Source organism: Myotis brandtii, unplaced genomic scaffold (genome assembly GCF_000412655.1).
Source record: "Myotis brandtii unplaced genomic scaffold, ASM41265v1 scaffold44, whole genome shotgun sequence".
Classification (NCBI taxonomy): Eukaryota; Metazoa; Chordata; class Mammalia; order Chiroptera; family Vespertilionidae; genus Myotis; species Myotis brandtii.
In genome coordinates this window covers 2,056,036-2,074,518 of record NW_005366833.1, presented here as the reverse complement: position 1 = coordinate 2,074,518, position 18,483 = coordinate 2,056,036, and the positions used below count along the sequence as shown (strand labels likewise).

General features: G+C 45.2%; 1 long non-coding RNA gene across 2 annotated transcripts in view; it reads right to left on the bottom strand.

Annotated features, from left to right (window-relative positions):
* Positions 1-8,340: 8,340 nt before the first annotated feature.
* Positions 8,341-18,483, bottom strand: part of LOC102251042 — a 15,464-nt gene continuing 5,321 nt past the window's right edge. Inside the window, exon 4 of one of the 2 annotated variants that reach the window (XR_001363734.1) lies at positions 8,341-9,570. This is a non-coding gene — a long non-coding RNA (uncharacterized LOC102251042). Of the gene's footprint in view, positions 9,571-17,192; positions 18,029-18,483 lie in introns of those variants that run through there. The other variant, XR_314067.2, reaches the window with a different exon arrangement.

Sequence of the window (18,483 nt, the reverse complement as noted above, 5' to 3'; positions counted from 1 at the left end):
AGAGACAAGCTATTAGAAGGGCCAGGGCAAGGCTGAGGAGGGGAGGCGAGAAAAGGAGCAGGACATTTCAGGAAGTGGGAGTATTCTACGTGATGGCTCAGAGGCAAGACCCATTCAGGGGCCCAAAGTTCAGAATGGCTAGAGAATAGAGTCCAAAGACAGGGGAGGCAAGAGCTGAAAAGAAGGCTATGTCACGCAGGGCCGCACATATCGTACAGAGGAGTTCGGACTTTATTGGAATCACATTGAGAATTAACTGAAGGGGGTTCATCTGTCTGGTGAAGGTGAGCGTAATTCAATGTGGGTATCACAAAGATGATCCTGCACACAGCAGGGAGAATGCATTCGTGATGGGCAGGCGAGGAGGGCAGCTAATGGAATATAGAACTAGAGAGTTTCTGGAGTAATCCAGCCAAGAGATGGTAACAGTGGGACAGAAGTAGATGCTCCGAAGAATGCTTAGGGCGGTGCTGTGGTCTAGTGATTGGATAAAGGTGGGTGGGGAAAGCATGGTGCCAGGGATGCTGCACCTGTGCCAGCACCCTCAGTCCCTGCTCTGTTCCATGCTCTTCCCAGTTGAGATGGAGTGATTCTGTGCCCCCAAATTTCCGAATCCATTATATCATCTCTTCTTTTGCCCCATATTTTCTTTCATCGTTCAGCATATTAACTAGGGCAATGTGAACTGTATCCAACCTAGAACATCAGTGGTTTGTCATAATAGTTTACTTCTTGCTCATGTAAGAGTTTCCCCAAGTAAGCCTGTGGCTTCTCTCCTCATGCAGGTTTAGAAACAGACCTCCTTCTGCTGTATTCCCTAGGGTCCCAGTGTTCTCAGTATCCAGTTAGTAGAAGGGGCAAGAGAGAGTGGAGAAAGTAAAAAGTAGAGGGGGCTGAGTTTATGGTAATGGAAGGAGATTTGACTTTGAGTGGTGGACATACAATACAATACACAGATGATATATCAGAGAATTGTACACTTGCAACCTATATAATTTTGTTAACCAATGTCACCCCAATAAGTTTAATAAAAAAATTGTGAGCCCATTAGTGAGAACTTGTCACATGGCCAAACCTGCCTGAATAGTTAGATCTGTACATACCTCCATGGGGTGGGTGGAGCATGATGTTTTGCTGTATAGCTAGCCACCTCTGTCACACCCAGCAGGCTGAGGTATTAACTCATTTTCTCCTTATGTTTAGTTAGCTGCTTCTCCTACTAGTTGACAGTTCCAGATCATGGGAATGATACAAACTTTCCCTCTGGTTTAGACATTGAAGGAGGATGACACCCATCTGAATAACAAAAAACAGATTCACATAATTCATAAGCTGTCCATCCCAGGCACACCCGGGACCATTGTGCTGCCATTGAGCAAAGGGTCCCTGCCGGATGGGGGATCTGGGTTCAAGTTCTGGCTCTGTCAATAACTTAAGCAAGTCACTTAGCCTCCTTGGACCCCAATGTTCCCGTGAGTAAAATGAATGGGCTGGGCAACAGTGTGTTTTATAGAACATTAGGTTCATGAGATGCTCTGTGAACAACTCCTGGCCAAATAAGTTTGGGAAATGCTGTGAACTTTAAGGCTAGTTAAGGCTCATAGGCATATTGAAGCCTCTGAGAAATCCTATACGAAGGAACCTTGTTTGTTTTCTTAACATTTAAGTTGATATTTCCTAATTGTGAGAGGTAAAATCTGCATACCCAAGTATTAATCTATGAGAGTGTTTTACTACTCATCAGTGGGTCGATGGTACAGAGAGGCTTTGATTGAAGCTAGCAGAATAAGCTATCTCAGTATTTGAGACTCACCATGGTGGGGGAAGGGAAGAGAAGCTGAGGACTGTGGTAAGGAAGTAGGTACCTTTCATGCACTGAGAAGCTATGAGGAAGTTACCTCTGCACCAGGCCAAGATGTCCCTCTTCTGCCATTATGGGAGTCCCATAAACTCGGGGCCACCCACAGACAGCTGAGCATCGGATGGAAGTGAAGTTTATTGTTACCTGTGAGACTCTGCCTAGACCCCACCTCAGTTTCACATAGACCCATCTCCTATAGACAAGCCACTAGAGAAAATCCTAGATGCTCATAAGGCCTTCGTCGCTCTGTGGGGTGATGATCAGGAAGGAAAATTTGCCTCCTGATCAAGGTGGGGCAGGAAGGACCACCTGGAAATTCCCTCTGAGCTAGGGCAGAGGTGGCGATCCCATCCTGACCCTGTTTCTTTAATCACAAGAGCCTGCATTGATGTTGTCTTCCACCCCGTGACGCCACAACCCACCTAGGCTCACCAGTATCCGGGGACTGGGCCTAAGCCAGCAGGTGGACATCCCCCAAGGGGTCCCAGACTGTGAGAGGGTGCAGGCTGGGCTGAGGGACACCCTGAGTGCACAAATTTTTGTGCACCGGGCCTCTAGTATTTTAATAACAGAATAATATTTGAATATATTTTATACAAATTAAACCCTGGTGCACTGTTGGTGGGAATGCAGACTGGTGCAGCCACTGTGGAAAACAGTATGGAGCTTCCTCAAAAAATTAAAAATGGAACTGCCCTTTTTCCCAGTGATCCCACTTCTGGGACTATATCCTAAGAATCCTGAAACACCACCGGGAGGAGGTGAGTGTAGATTCCACCTATTCTGCATCCATCTTGAAAATTGCTCTACCCATAATTTTATTGAATAATTTTTCTATACTCCCTTTTCTCCTCTCATCCTGGTAGTCCCATTCTGCATGTGTTGGTGCTCTTAATGATGTCTCACATTTCTCTGAGGCACTGTTCGTGTTTCTTCATTCTTTTTTAAAAAATATATTTTTTATTGATTCAGAGAGGGAGGAAGAGGGATAGAGAGATAGAAACATTAATGATGAAAGAGAATCATTAATCAGCTGTCTCCTGCATGCCCCCTACTGGGGACCAAGCCCTCAACCTGGGCATGTGCCTTTGACTGAAATCGAACCTGGGACCCTTCAATCCCCAGGCTGATGCTCTATCACTGAGTCAACCCAGCCAGGTCTCTTCATTCTTGTATCTCTCATTTGGGTTACGTAACTGGTATCCACCTACCCTCAAGGTCATTGCTTGTTTTCTCCTGCCCGTTCACATCTACTGTTGGGTCCCTTGAGTGGATTTTTCATTTCAGTTACTGTATTTTCAACTCTGGAATTTCCACTTGGTTCATTTTTATAATTTCTATCTCTTTATTATTATTCTCTGCTGAGACATTATCATCATACCTTTCTTTCCTTTTTAAAGCATGATTTCCTTTAGTTCTTTCAACGTAGTACAATGGCTTCTGTGAAATCTGTGAAGGCAATTTCTGTTGCCTGCTCCCTCTCCTCCCCCACCCCCCTTGCACGTGTCACAACGTTTTACTTTGTTGCATATCTCATATTTTTTGTTGAAAATGGAACATTTTTGATAATATATTGTAGCAACTCTGGCTACTGATTTTTCTTCAGGCTTGTTGCTGTTATTTCGTGTTTATTTGTTTAATAATTTGGCTGAAATGTTGTAGTGAAGTCTATTTCTCAAGAAGTTTGAAGCCTCTGATGTCATTCTTGAAAGGGTACAGCATTTGTCATGGGCAGTCACCTGGGATGACTGGTTTTAGCAGGGCTCTCTTTGACTATTTCCTTGATGTCATACCCAGTTGTTGGGCTCCACTAATTGCTGGCCAATTACTTTATTGTTTTTAATAATGTCCTTGTACATACATTATTCCACAGTTGGGTTCAATGAAATTTGGGTCACTTCACCAGGCTAATCTTTGAGGGTTCTTTCCTAACTCCAGAAAGGCTCATCTTGGTGGTTATCTCTTTACCTAGTTCTCTTTGGCAATCCAGCAACCAATGTCCTCTTAACTGTTTACAACCAAAATCTCCATCATTCTTTAGAATGCCTTAGGATTAAATTCCCCCACATTCTGTTCCAAATAAATTCACTTTAAGGGGGGGGGGTTGGAGAGCTTCAACATCCTACATTTTTTGGGCTTCTTCTCATTCTAGATAAAACCTCAGCCACCGCTTTGGATCTGGGAGCAGAGGCAATGATCCACCTCTCTTAGAGAACCATTCTTGCCCTACCCAGTTTGGCTCAGTGAATAGAGTGTTGGCCTGCAGATTGAAGGGTCCTGGGTTCGATACTGGTCAAGGGCATCTGCCAGAGTTGCGGGCTCAATCTCCAGTGGGGGGCATGCAGGAGGCAACCGATCAGTGACTCTCTCTCTCATCATTGATGTTTCTATCTCTCTCTCCCTCTCCCTTCCTCTCTGAAATCTCTCTCTCTCTCTCTCTCTCTCTCTCTCTCTCTCTCTCTCTCTCTCTCTCTCTCTCTCTCTCTCTCTCTCTCTCTCTCTCTCTCTCTCTCTCTCTCTCCACTGGGCAGGGGCCTCTGATCTTCTTAGCTTGCCTTTCCCATGTGGAATACCCCCTCTATGATCAGAATGTGGTGAGAGTAATTATCTGACTCCTTTACCTGGGATAGAACCAGTGGGGCTCTGAGTGGGGCTGGGTGCAGGAAAGGAGCCCCTGACCCCTTGGCCACCTTTGCCTAGAAATTAGCCTCTGCAACAGGCAGCTAGGGAGGCTGAGCAGTGTTGGTGTCTGCTCATGCCAGGAAGATACTAAAGCAGCTGATTGGCAGCTTGGGGGAGAGGATCTCTCTCTGGAGCGAAGCTTCTATCATGCTGATCTGGGGGTAGAGGGGCAAGGGAGGGAGTAGATCATGACTTAAGTGACATAGGCTCTTATTGTTCTTGTCAAGATTTAGTGGATTTTCTTGAATAAATATTTTTTCATTTGTTGCATTCCCTTAGGCCCTTGGTCGGCAAACTGCGACTCGCGAGCCACATGCAAGTCTTTGGCCCCTTGAGTGTGGCTCTTCCCAGGCCTTTGGAGTACCCTAATTAAGTTAATAACAATGTACCTACCTATATAGTTTAAGTTTAAAAAATTTGGCTCTCAAAAGAAATTTCAATCGTACTGTTGATATTTGGCTCTGTTGACTAATGAGTTTGCCGACCACTGCCTTAGGCAGTTTACAGAGATTTTATTTTTTTACTTATTTTTTTTCAGAGATTTTAAATCCTTGTTGATTTTTACCAGTTAAGGTTATTTTGTTGGGAAGTGAGGTTGCAAAGCTCCTTCTACTGCTATCCTGGAAGTCCTCTCTCTCTATCTTTAAGTGGAACTGATTAGGAAAAAGGAAACAAATTTGTATAAATGCAAAACATTAGGACAAACCTGAATCTCACCAACTTGGCTATTAGTCTATTGGTATATAATAATTATCACTATTTGTAGCTCACTAACTGCAAACTTGCTTCATTTGTGTTGTAATTCATTAATCAAATAATATGTTGAGTGATGAGGGGCTAGTGTGATTTGAAATTTTAGAAAAACTCCAAGATTTAGATCAGTGGTTCTCAGCCTTCCTAATGCTGCAACCATTTAATACAGTTCCTCATGTTGTGGTGACCCCCCATTTCATTGTTACAAATTGAACATAATTTAAGCATAGTGATTAATCACAAAAACAATATGTAATTATATAAGTGTTTTCCGATGGTCTTAGGCGACCCCTGTGAAAGGGTCATTCGACCCCCAAAGGGGTAGCGACCCACAGGTTGAGAACCGCTGATTTAGTTGATCAAGTTGCAGTGTAGATTCAAAAAATCACTTTAGGGGATTGAGGAATTGGTGGCTATATGCATTTTTTAGAATGCAGATATTTTAGTATCTTAAATGTCACTGGGCTTCTCTACTCATTGTCTGGGTAGGTTTTAATATATCTGCTGTGCACCATGTCTTGTGCTTGAAGGACTGGCATACTAAGAAATAATTTTATCTTATAGAACACGTAGTCTCTGATTTAATTAACAAAGAAGTATTTATAGAGCCCAGAAAGCCACTGTGCTGAAAGGCAAATGTTTTACAAGATACCTGTCTCCAAGGAGATAATAATCAGGCTGGTAATACATTCTCTAAACACATGAAAAAACAACTTCTAACTCAAGACAGTGTCGTGGAATGACAGATGAGCAGTACAGAGGGAATCAGAGGAGGGTCAGAGCCTTTAGGATTAGAGTCATATGGTTTAGTGAAAACGGTGGCTTAAAACAATAGCCGTGTGTATTTTTTCTTTTTCTTTTAAATCTTCCCTTTGGGCAGGGCTCTGCCAGGAAGGCTTGTCTCTGTTCTGTGCAGTGTTAGCTGGGGCGTAGCTGGTGGTTGATGGTGATTGACTAAGAACTGGAGGACTGCCTTTCTCATGTGACCAGTAAGGTGGTGCTGGCTTTGGCTAGAAGCTCTGCTGGGGCTGAAGGCCAGTGAGAGGGCCCTGAGATGGCAAGGAAAATGAGGACGTAGGCGTATTGTTGGGATGGCCTATATTAGAGTCCAAGAATATTAGAGTTTTGGGGAAGAAATCAAATTGCAAAAAGATGAGGAAATGGGGGAATTAAAGCCTATTCATCTCTAATCCAGAAAGTAAACAGTAAAAGGCAACAGAAAAATCTGTTGGTACCCAGAGATGATTTAATCAAATAAAAGTTTTCTCTCAAGTTAGAAGAGATCAAATTATCATAGGAAAGAGAAAGAGAAAAGTCTAGTATGTGACCTGCATTAGACTGGATTGCGAATAGTATTGCCTTTGAGTAATCTACTTGGAAGTGCTAAAGCATTTCTTGGGCTCTCCTGGGGTCTTGCTTTGTTTAGATGCTCCTGTGCTCCAAGAAGAGGGAGTCTAAGACTTTTGCCGCATTTCACATTTATACAAACCCGAATCCAGTACTTCTAGAAGAACATTGTTCCTTAGCCCTGTCTCCTTAGGGAGTAGTCCCCTTTGGAGATTAAGAGAAGGCTGAGTACTTTCTGGCCTCAAGCGAAGTAAGACAGGGCTGAGGGGGCAGCCAAAAGTATGACTGAGTAGAAATTTGCAAAGAAATCACAAATTTCCTCCAAAGAGCTGTGTGGCTTTTATTTATAATCGCCTCGTGGGCAGCCAAAGCTACCTGAGCCTGGAAAGCCCATGAAGGACTATGTGGATGATTTGCCACCAGGGAGTCTCAAGGCTAGGAGGGAAGGCAGGGTTGGCAAGGAGGCAACTTCGGGGAGCTACAATGGAGAGCCACTACTTGTGAGAGCAACTGCTGCTGCGGGGAGTCCCTGCTGGAGAAGGTCCGGGGTATGGTGTTCATGGAACCAGCTTCAGTTGCTGACAGTCAGCGCTGATGGAAGCAGACTCAGCTTGGCTTTTCCTAGCGGTACTGCCACCTTGACCGATAGAGACTGCTGGGAGGCACTGAGAGGAAACTCTCCAGGGAGCCGAATTCAGATGAAAAAATAGGGCGCATTCTTTGGAGGCCAGTGGCCCAAGCTGCCCTGCTAGCAAGCACTGGCCTTAACACTGATGGGGAGAGTAGGATGACATTTCATAGACTCCAAGTGCGAGGCAGGTCGTGTAGTGGAAAGAGCGTGAGCCTTGGAGCCTATTGGAGATGGGTTTGTATTCGTGCTCTGGTGCTTACCATTGGTGATTTGTCTCAATTTCCTTGCCACCAACATTGAGAAAAAGCTTAGTATGCGAGGGAGAGGGCTGAATGAGATAATATATGCAGTAGCACCTGGCATATTGCAGATCATCAAAATGTGATAGCCCATAGTGTTCTTTCCTGTCTGGACCCCATGTGAAATGGGAAGCCATGAAACTCAAAGGCATCCGGCCAATTATTGAGTCTGTGAATTATATCCTGTGCCTTATGTTCCTATGGGGATAACCTAGGAGAGTGTAGTTTGGGAAAATCGTTAAATCAAATATGAGAAGCCAGCCTTGTTCCCATGAGAGCCAGGACACTGTTACATGGAGATGAACTTGCAACTGATCCTAGAAACTTCATGTGCTTTAGAGACCAGCATGGCCATTCTATGTATTTCTATTGATGACCCTGCTGAAAGGATTGTAGTCACAAAGGATTTCCTTTCTGGAAAAGGTTTTCTTTTCCTTTTTAAAAAATATATCTTTATTAATTTCAGAAAGAAAAGGAGAGGGAGAGAGAGACAGAAACATCAATGATGAGAGAGAGTCATTGATCGGCTGCCTCCTTCATGCCCCCCACTGGGGACTGAGCCCACAACCCGGGCATGTGCCCTGACCAGGAATCGAACTGTGACTTCCTGGTTCACAGGCCAACGCTCAACCACTGAGCCACGCCAGCTGGGCTGGAAAAGGTTCCAACATAAGTTTTCTCCACCGCAGACTCCGCTTGCATAGAAAAGATGCAAGCCAGATTTCTCGTTTAAAAACGCACTGCTTGATTAATTTCCCCTTGCCCCGCTCTACATGCAATCGCTAGATGACTTGGGTGTCACTTTGCAACTCAAACTCTGAGGCTTCCAAAGGTGCTTCTTGATTTGACGTTCCAGGTGGCTGAGAAGAAATGGACAGTAAGCGATTGTTTGTGGCTTTGAAAGGTCACGATCCACTTCCTCCAGCATGTTAGAGAATGCCAATCTGAACCTGAACTTTAAGCCTCATATTTTGCTGATTATAGATGCAAAGCATGTGACAGTGGCAAGTGTCTTATTTTCATGCAAATCCAATGCTCAATTAGGTCAGGGCTCAAGGCTGCTGGGAACCTCTGTGATTGGCGGTTCAGAGGTGTATTTGTTTTAGTCCTACTTGACCTTTTCCACATAACTGGAGCATCAGCGGAGAATGAACAATTTGACTGGTGGATAAAGGGGAAGGTAATTCCCCCCTTTACGTATAACCATTCACACACTTGGAGTTCTCTAAATATGTCATTCTTTCACAACTCAAATTTGGCACATAATTTATTTACTAAGGATAAAATAACTGACACATTTCATGAAAATATTGCAGGAGTTATGGACATGAGCATTTGAAACATTGCAATACAATAAAAATTTATAACGTTAAAAGGTAATGATATTTTTGGTGTAGCATCAAATCATTAATCCAATATGGAACAGTTTTGAACATTATGAAATAGATTTGCATGTAGAGTTTGGTACAGATAAAATACAATTTAAATGTTTTTCACCTGTACTGCATCATTAATACACTCAAGTTTAATGACATAGATGCACATGTGTTGTGTTTTTTTTTTAACTAACAAATATTTATTAAGAATCTATTTTGTGCCAAGCCCCGAAGAAGCACTGCGTTTTAAGGTCTCATTATAGCTAGGTGTACAGACCACAAATTATGTACACACATAAAATAATTACAGAATGCTACATGTGTTATAAAGGAAATAGTGTTCAGGAATGGTAGCATTTATGTGGTGATTACTCTAGACAGAACAGACAGGGAAGGACTCCCTAGGATTTAAGTGAAGTGACATTTAAGCTGAGACCTAAGGAATGGGAAGCCAGGTATCTGGAGAGCAGCAGGAAGGGCCTCTTAGGCAGAGGAAAAGCAGGCACAGAACCCCTGCAAGGGGAAAGAGCGTGGCATGGCGCAGAAACTCAACACGGCATGACAGGAGAAGCGTGAGCAGGGCGGAGAGCAGGATGATGCCAAGCGTATTTCTGAGTATCCCTGTGTGAGACAGGAGAACAACTGTTTAGGCAGGCCAACAGAGGCAGCAAGTGACAAACTGGGCATGGAATCCTGGTTTTCTAATTGTAAATTATCCTAAGGACAGGGACATGAGGGGAAGGAGGGACAGAGGATGCAGAAGTCACTGTGCTTGGCCCCTTGAAACTTGCAGTAATGCTGCATGTGGGTTTACTATATTCCATATATATATATGATTTCAGAGAGGAAAGGAGAGGGAGAGAGAGATAGAAACATCAATGATGAGAGGGAATCATTGAGAGGCTGCCTCCTGCACGCCCCCTACTGGGGATCGAGTCTGCAACCCGGGCATGTGCCTTGGCTGGAATCAAACCCAGGACCCTTCAGTCCACAGGCCAACGCTCTATCCACTGAGCCAACCCAGCTAGGGCTACGATATTCCTTCTTATCAATTGATGTATCCACAAGAGTAGCGACAAAGTTCTAGTATGATAAACACGAGAAAAATGAGGCAAACCAGAGTAGAAATGAGCATTTAAAAAAAGTCACTACAAGGAAGGCAAAGGTAGAACATCACGTTTTAGTCACAATACTGATTTGACTTCCTCAACTTCATTGACTGCTGGAAACTATTTGGGAATCTTTTAGTTACTAACTGTATCATTTAGCTTGTAAAACACAAGCAAATTGGCATATACCTAGGAGTCCTGGCTTCTGTATTCCTGGGTATTTTGTGTTGACTTTGAAGCAGAATTATTTTTAATCTGAGATGTAGCAGATGCTTCTAGAAATGGTTCCCGTGGCAGGAGGGAAGTAGTGTTATCGCTTGACATGCGATATCACAATTACTAAGAATCTCCTCTGGGGCCAAGTGGGATGGGATACTGGCAGTCACAAACTTGCTCACACTTGAGAGGCATGGTACCAAGAGCAATTATAAGGACTGTGGAGTTGGCAGGCTCAGCTTCATCAACCACTAATTCAGGGCATAATATGCTACCCCAAAGGCCTCCCTCGTGGCTCTTCAAGAGACCACCCCCTCTGCTATGGGCTCAAGAAGCAGATTGGGCTGAAAATCAGGCTCAGGACCTGATTGTGAGTCAAATGACAGAGAAGGATGAATATGCAGCCCCATCAGATCTCGTATGGAAAGTCAGGGCCTTGACAGGGTAAGCATAGGACCCTGAAACCTGGGGTGGGGGCATCCAGATGGAAGGTTTGAGAACCCCAAGTCTTCAGAATCTCTTAAACCCTCTGGGCCATCAGAAGTGGACCGTTGTTCCTCACCTAAAAAATATTACAGAGCCTTCCCTTGAGGCCCATGTCTTGTAAGATGGTAACGTTCCCTCCTCAAGTTTTGCTCCCACCTCCCTGACAATGTCCAGGTCCATAACCGGGATCAGCTCCCCAGATTGCCCGCCTGGTAAACTACCACTGTGAGGATGAAAAGAAAACATATACATGTTTTTATATCGTTGACCTAACAAGCGAGCACACGGGTGTAAGATGAAACAATGCAAATGTATTATTTTACGTGTCTGCGCGTCAGAAGTCTGACAGGGTCTCCCTGGGCTAAAGTCAAGGTGTGGCCAGGCTGCCTTCCTTCCTGGAGGCTCTGAGGCAGACTCCCTTCCCTTGCCTTTTCTGGCTTTGAGGACACCCCCGTTCCTTGACTCGTGGCCCCTCCTGCATCTCCAGAGCCAGCGATGGCAGGTTGGGTCTTTCTCACATCACATCTCTCTGGTCTTGTGCCGTCCTCCTAACACATAGAAGAACCCTTATTCTTACAGTGCCCCCCCTCCCCAGATCATAGGATAATCTCCCCATTTTAAGGTTAGCTGGTCAGCAACCTGAATTCCCTCTGTGACCTGAACGCCCACTTGCCATGTAATGTAGCAAATAGTCAGGGCGTAGGCCCCAGGGATCAGAATGCGGACATTTTTGGGAGGCCAGTATTATCCTGCCTCCCTCAGTGTGTGAAGATGCTCGCACATGCTCAGTAAATGCTCATTATTACTCCCAGCTCCTATCCTGGGCTTCTGCCTGCAGGTAGAAAACCGCCACAACCACGTGAACCAGAGGCACCTTAAACCCAGCGTCCTCCCATCCTTAGAGATAGTCTCCTTTTCTACTTCTTTCTCTGAAGTCCCCAAACTACCACTTTCCTCCAGCAGTCAGGGCGTAGGCCCCAGGGCTCAGGATGCGGACATTTTGGGGAGGCCAGTATTATCCTGCCTCCTTCAGTGTGTGAAGATGCTCGCACATGCTCAGTAAATGCTCATTATTACTCCCAGCTCCTATCCTGGGCTTCTGCCTGCAGGTAGAAAACCACCACAACCACGTGAACCAGAGGCACTTTAAACCCAGCGTCCTCCCATCCTTAGTGATAGTCCCCTCTTCCACTTCTTTCTCTGAGGTCCCCAAACTACCGCTTTCCTCCAGTCCCTTCCCAGTCCCTGGGGCCTCACTCTCAGCAGGTGGCTTTGTCGTTACTTCAAACCAAAATCCAAAACCATCTGGATTGAACTACATCAATCTCTGGTGCTTCCACCTACAAAACTTCTCCCTTGAAATTTATCTTTTGTACTTTGGTATTTTTGTTACCAAATGTCCCCTGTGCTCACAACCTTTGGATAAAATGAAATTGCATTTGTCTTTACGACCAAATATCATTGGCTTTAAAATCTCACCCAGTTGACTAGCAAGGTTGCCTTTCCCAAACTTTTTCAGGCTCTCCTGGGATGCTGACACATGCCCATGAATCAGTTATCTTAGAAGGAATAGAAATTCAGATCTTTTGTCTGCCCCACGGAGGCTGACGCCCAGATAGCTTTACCTATCAGGTACATCCAGTCAATCAGGTGCCTCCAGGTTCATTGGAGACCCATCTCCTTAAGGCAGTGGTTCTCAACCTTCCTAATGCCTTTAATACAGTTCCTCATGTTGTGGTGACCCCCAACCATAAAATTATTTTCGTTGCTACTTCATAACTGTAATTTTGCTACTGTTATGAATCGTAATGTAAATATCTGATATGCAGGATGTATTTTCATTGTTACAAATGGAACATAATTAAAGCATAGTGATTAATCACAAAAACAATATGTAATTATTTATGTGTTTTTCGATGGTCTTAGGCGACCTCTGTGAGTCGTTCGACCTCCAAAGGGGTCGCGACCCACAGGTTGAAAACCCCTGCTCTAGAAAGTGAAGTAACGTTTTCTAACAAATGTTGCTAGTATCATTCTACTCTGCAGAGACATAACAACAAAGCAAAACTAACTTTGTGAGCCAGTTAATGTATATGCATAAGCAATTTGATGTAAAGTAACTTTTAAAATGCAGGTTCCAATTTCTGTATCCAAATGCTTCCATTGCTCAACGCATTTTTGTAACTCCATTTATGAAAATGTCCTCATATTCGTGTAGTGCTTATGTGGCTCTGAATGTCCACATTGTGGTTTTTTGGGACGGATGGCTGACTAAAAGCGCTGGAAGTACAGAACAAGGTCAGGTTTGCAAAATACTTAACTGTAGCCTCCACTAAAAAAAAAAAAAAGTTCCTCTGAATGACAATGAGATTTGGTAACTTCTTATATTTCCTATTCATGTCAGGAACTCATGGAAGAGTAGATAGCTTTATCCCCTACTGCTGTAACCCCCCCACCCCACCCTACTGTAAAATTATCATGGTCTCCTGGGATGGCTGCTCTGTCTTACATGTAAGGGGCATATGTTTTATTGGTGGATGAAGGGATGCATCCGCAGGCTGAATACACTTTTGCAGAGTTCTTGGCATAAGAGATGTTATACAAACAAGAGAAGATACATGGAAAAAATGGCAACACACAAGTGCAGCTTCCTTTGGAGCTTTTCAAATCTAGGATATACTGTGATAGGAAAAAGAGAATTCAGTAGGATCGGTTCTACCTATTTACGGGGTCATCCTTTTCTGTACCAGCCAAATCGAGTCCTCTATCCGCACGGGACTGGATTGTTGGGGAGCACAAGAGACTTGGTTGGAAAGTTGTGAGGAGGACAGTCTGAGAAAAGGGAAGTGTGTAGAAGGCCGCCTGCCCTGTTTATCGGAATCCCAACTTAGGGGAGACTGCAGGCGCCTTCGACACTCCCCTATTAGTCCTTGACCTTCCCAAACAAGCCTGTGCACGTGCAGATCCCCAGGTGTTTACTGGAATCCTTATGCTTAATTCCTGGATGCCCTTGCCTAGAGGACAATGTAAACACATGTGAATTCCCACAATTACTCACCCACTGATGGTATCTAAAGATAAAAATTCCAATAAAGCCTAAGGAGGCAGGCAATCGAGGCTGCCCTGGCCACTAGAGCTGGGGGCCCCTCAGCCCTCTCTCTCACAGTCACACTGTGTCTGAGTAATCTGTTCATCCGTTGTTCAGGGGCTGCTGGTCAGCCCCGGCACTGGATGGCTTCAGAGAAGAGTGGGAGCATATTTGGGTCACCTGTGGAGTAAGTCATGTTTTTTTAACTTAGCATCGCAGGATGGAAACTGTCCCAGCTTTCTCTGTCAGTACAGGAAGCGTTCAATAAATATTTGGTGAAATAGATCCAGGTCAGGTTATGTCCCCAATGCTGGGAAACAAAGATAAATAAGACACATCCGCCCAGTTTGGCAAAAAAAATCAGCAAAGCTAATAAAAGGGATAATGAAATATGATAGAAGCAAGGTGCTATGGGAACCTACTAAAGGGTAAGATTAATTATAAGGTGGGGTCCAGGGAGGATTCAGAGAAAGACTCAGTAGGCAGGGAAGTTAGGGGAGAAGGGAGAGGAGGGGGCACCTAGGAAATATCTATGAGGTTTCAGTGAGCGAGAGCACTGAGTGTGTCCATGGGACTCTCCGAAGCGTGATTTAAATGAAGCAAGAAGATGCTGGAGAGGAGGGGACAATAAACTAGGTCAGAAAAAGTAGGCTGAGGTTGGATTGTGAAAAGTATCATAAGTCACACAAAGAAGTTTGAATTGCATTTTCCCCACCAAAAATTCAGTTTTTTAAGCTTGGCATTGCCTGGAACACGGGGTTTCTGAAGGCTGTTCCTGGGCCTGCCAGTTTTATAGGATGTTGATAGGTGGAGCACCAAAGCACCTATTCAGCTTTTAGTTGAATGCGGGGAGGTAATTGTCTGGAGCAGGTTATGTGGAGCCGAGTTGTGAGAAATAACATTCACAGAGATTTTTCTGGACGTGTGCAGTCCCTCCATCTCTTGGAGAGATTAAGTGAAACTGAATTACACTGCATGCCCACACCCGATAAGTCTGCCTCCTCCTTGAATGGATTCTTTATTCTGCGCTTCAGCAAGATGAGGTTGGCCCGGCCCGAGATTGTAAGAGAAATGGCTTGGTGCACCATTTACGTGTGCTTTATCTAAACAGCTGATTGGTCTTTACCTTGAAGGCAACCTGGGTGTTGTCATTGACTCGTTGATTGTGTGTCTTTTTTCTTTTTTAATCATAAACACTAGGAAGCCTACAGCCAAATTTGTGGCTCACCGCCTAAGGAGTGTCCTTAGGGCACACTTTCTTGGGTAGTAACTAAACCCAGGATTTTGTTTGACTTCCTACACTTGTATTCCCTTTGCTACAAGGCCTTCATCTACTCATTTGATCTTTGGCAAGCATTTTGTAACCTCTCTCAGAGCCTTTTGGGGCAGGAGGGAAGCTGAGATCAACAGGGGTAATGAACGTATACTACTTACCACAGTACCTGGCTCACCGTACATTCCAAATAAGGACTTATTTTTATTATTGTGGTTTTTATTGATCCCATCTACTCCAATGCACAGTCCCCCATGCAGACAGAAATGGAAAGGAAGCATATATGACTAACAGAAATGCTTCTCAAATTCTATTTTCATGGTCTCAAGCCTCATTAAGCACATAAGTAAATGGACAAGTGTGAGTTGCACAATTACCAATGCAAGTCCCTGAGCCTTGTGCTGTGAAAGAGACAAGTCCGTAAAAGAAATGGTAAATGGGGCTTCTCATCTAATGAGGGAGCTTTGCTATCACAGCAGGCCTCAGGATCCTCATCTGTAAAATGGGAGCGATAATACCACCTATTTTATGGAGTCATTGTAAGGGCCCTGACCTTATACAGTAAAGTGCCAAGAATAGTGCCTGGCGTATGGAAAGTACTGTCAATGTTACTCTTGCTCTCAATTAACTCTAGACCAGTGATGGCAAACCTTTTGAGCTCGGCGTGTCAGCATTTTGAAAAACCCTAACTTAACTCTGGTGCCGTATCACATATAGAAATTTTTTGATATTTGCAACCATAGTAAAACAAAGATTTATATTTTTGATATTTATTTTATATATTTAAATGCCATTTAACAAAGAAAAATCAACCAAAAAAATGAGTTCGCGTGTCACCTCTGGCACGCGTGTCATAGGTTCGCCATCACTGCTCTAGACCGTCCAGTCACCAGGGGCTGTAAAAACCCAGCCCTGGGGGAAATCACCTCTAGCTGAAGTCATCCAGGAGGGCTTCACAAAGGAGGCGGGATCTGAGCTAGACCCTGAAGGATGGAGATAATTCAACTTTGCAAAGAGAAGCAGGGACAGTGGCCTTTAGGAACCCAATAGGAAAGGCAGAGAGGAGGGGAGTATCCTGCCAAGAGAGACCTCAAAGCACAGAGGCCTGGTGATGGGGCAAGTTGGTGGCAAGGCTGGTGGGGGCTCCTGCCTGTGTCACTGCGCACGGGGTCGGCACTAACGCCCCGCCTCATGGTGGGCCCTCCCCAGCCACCCCCGGGAAGAAACTCCAGTGCTGGTCCTGGAGAGACAGCTGAGCACCCTCCAAATCTCCCCACCTGGTAGCCAATAGAATTACCTCTGGGTGGTAATTACAGGGAGCTACCCGAACCCCTGCCACCCCCCCTAAATTCCCACACCGACTCCCAACCCACGGTTCTATTTCGGGCAAATGCTTAGGAAGAAACGTGCAGGAAATGTGAACAGAGAGGGTGGCAGCAGAATCCCCATCTGTGCAGACACTGCAAGGCCTCTGTCAGGGAACGTGGGAGCGGAGCTGGTGATTCCTGCAGCGCTGGGCGGGCTCCAGGGTGAGGCTGCAGCCGTTTCAGCCCAGGGCCGCCAGGCTCCGTGTCCACATTGCTCTGTTTGTTTAGAGAGAAAAATCTATTATTAAAAACACCCCATAGTCTGGTGTTTCTGGACCCTTTAAATTTGGAGGGGGGAATACCCGCCCCCCCTCAGCAGCTGAAAGACGTTAATTTAGATAATTACTAGTAAGCACAATCCTGGTGCCAAGAAGAAAAACCCCAATTTTAAACTGCAGCAGTGACATGGGAATCAGCGGAGTAGAAGGAAGGTTTGGCTGGCGTGCCCCGGCCAATAGGCTCATGCCTGTTGGCGATGAAAGCCTTAGGAGCAGGAGGCTGAAGCCACCGTGCAAAGAGGGACATTCAGTTGCAGTGATTTGCTGAAATTAAAGTGGAGAAGTCAAACCACCCAAATTAGCACCTGCAGCGTGTTTCTTAAAGCAAATGCTAAACTCTATACAGCGAGAGTTTTTTGACTTTTTACAAATTCTCCTTTCTGCCTTGTGACACTGCTGTGAGGGTGGGGGAGGGCACCCAGGAAGCAGGCACACCCACACTCACCATGTCTGCCCCTGTCCAAACGCCACGAGAAAGTGTTCCACAAAGGAAACTGGGCTCAATTAAAACCTTTATTCAAGTTTGAGATACAGATCCGTACACAAACCATAAATCTACAGCTGGGCGAGTTTCCGTAGTGTGAGCATGTTCACGTGGCCAGTGCCCGGAGCATTCCTGGGGTCCCCGAGGCCCCATCAGGTACCCTGTGCCTTCAGGGGTAACTCCTCTCCTGATTGCTCCCACCACAGGTGACTCCCGCCTCCGTCATGGCTTTCACGCAACATTAGGTCTGTGAAATCCATTCATAGCATTTATTCCTTCCTTCCCATAGTTGCATAGGATTGATTGATTTAAAATGCCATGATTTACGTACCCGCTCTCCAGTTAACAGGCATTTGGGTTATTTCCAGGGACTAATGGTTATTTGGGGACTAATAAAAGTCATGGTGCTGCAAACATTCTTGTACATGCCTTACATATGCTGGGATTGTTCTCAGGGGTAAGACTGCTGGACACATTTCCGAGTGCTTGCTATCCCCTGGAAACGATGAAAGTAGGCAAGGTACTGGAACAAAACGACAGAAAAACCCAGTCCTTGCTTGCAAGGACCTCTCAATCCAGAGGGACAGAGCTGAGCTGGCAAATGCTCTTAGATTTTGTAGAGGTCATGGGTGAGGCACCTGGCACTGGATTGGGGGTGGGGAGGTGAGTGAGGGAAGCAGGGTCAGGAAAGACTTCTCAGTGGAGTTGACATTCGAATTGATTTCTGAACGTTGAAGCGGCGTTGATGGGGACAAAGTGGAGAAGGCAAGGGAACAGCCTGTGGAAAAGCAGAGGCATGTCAGGAGGCGGGTTAGGTCCAGGGACCATGTGTGCGAGCAGCAGAGGAAGGCAGGCCATGTGTGTGATGGTGGGGGCTGACCACTAAGTTGGGGCACCTCATGAAGGACTCATTTCCATCTAAGAAATACATACCCTATGCTGAATGTGACGGAAGCTAGAGAAGACCCCAGGGCATGGAGTGACAAGGTTGCTTCCTTGAGGGGACTGTGGTGATGGGACGGGGAGTGAGGGGAGAGAGTGCTTTCTCTGGGAAGGGGAAGGGGAACATGGCATCTCAGCAGATGGAAATGAGGCGATTCTTTGAAGAAAGTCTGGCTTTGTCTCAATATCCAGGCCAAGAATCGGGATGACTTGTAAGGGAATACAGAGCAAGTGTGTGTGTGTGTGTGTGTGTGTGTGTGTGTGTGTGTGTGTGTGTGTGTAGGGGGGGAG